This window comes from Physeter macrocephalus, chromosome 11, assembly GCF_002837175.3.
Source record: "Physeter macrocephalus isolate SW-GA chromosome 11, ASM283717v5, whole genome shotgun sequence".
NCBI classification, from domain to species: Eukaryota; Metazoa; Chordata; class Mammalia; order Artiodactyla; family Physeteridae; genus Physeter; species Physeter macrocephalus.
Genome location: NC_041224.1, coordinates 99,987,748 through 99,988,580, shown reverse-complemented (window position 1 = coordinate 99,988,580; position 833 = coordinate 99,987,748).

Sequence of the window (833 nt, the reverse complement as noted above, 5' to 3'; positions counted from 1 at the left end):
GCAGAAATACAAAGGATCATGAGAGATTACTACAAGCAACTATATGCCAATAAAATGAACAACCTGGAAGAAATGGATAAATTCTTAGAAAAGCACAGCCTTCTGAGACTGAACCAGGAAGAAATAGAAAATATGAAGAGACCAATCACAAGTACTGAAATTGAAACTGTGATTAAGAATCTTCCAACAAACAAAAGCCCAGGACCAGATGGCTTCACAGGTGAATTCTATCAAACATTTAGAGAAGACCTAACACCTATCCTTCTCAAACTCTTCCAAGATACAGCAGAGGGAGGAACATTCCCAAATGCATCCTACGAGGCCACCATCACCCTGATACCAAAACCAGACAAAGATGTCACAAAAAAAGAAAACTACAGGCCAAAATCTCTGAAGAACATAGATGCAAAAATCCTCAAGAAAATACTAGCAAACAGAATCCAACAGCACACTAAAAGGAGCATACACCATGATCAAGTGGAGTTTATCCCAGGAATGCAAGGATTCTTCAATATATGCAAATCAATCAATGTGATACAGCATATTAACAAATTGAAGGATAAAAACCATATGATCATCTCAATAGATGAAGAAAAAGCTTTCAACAAAATTCAACACCCAATTATGATAAAAACTCTCCAGAAAGTGGGCATAGAGGGAACCTACCTCAACATAATAAAGACCATATATGACAAACCCACAGCCGACATTGTTGTCAATAGTGAAAAACTGAAACCATTTCCTCTAAGATCAGGAACAAGACAAGGCTGCCCACTCTCACCAGTATTATTCAACACAGTTTTGGAAGTTTTAGCCATAGCAATCAGAGAAGA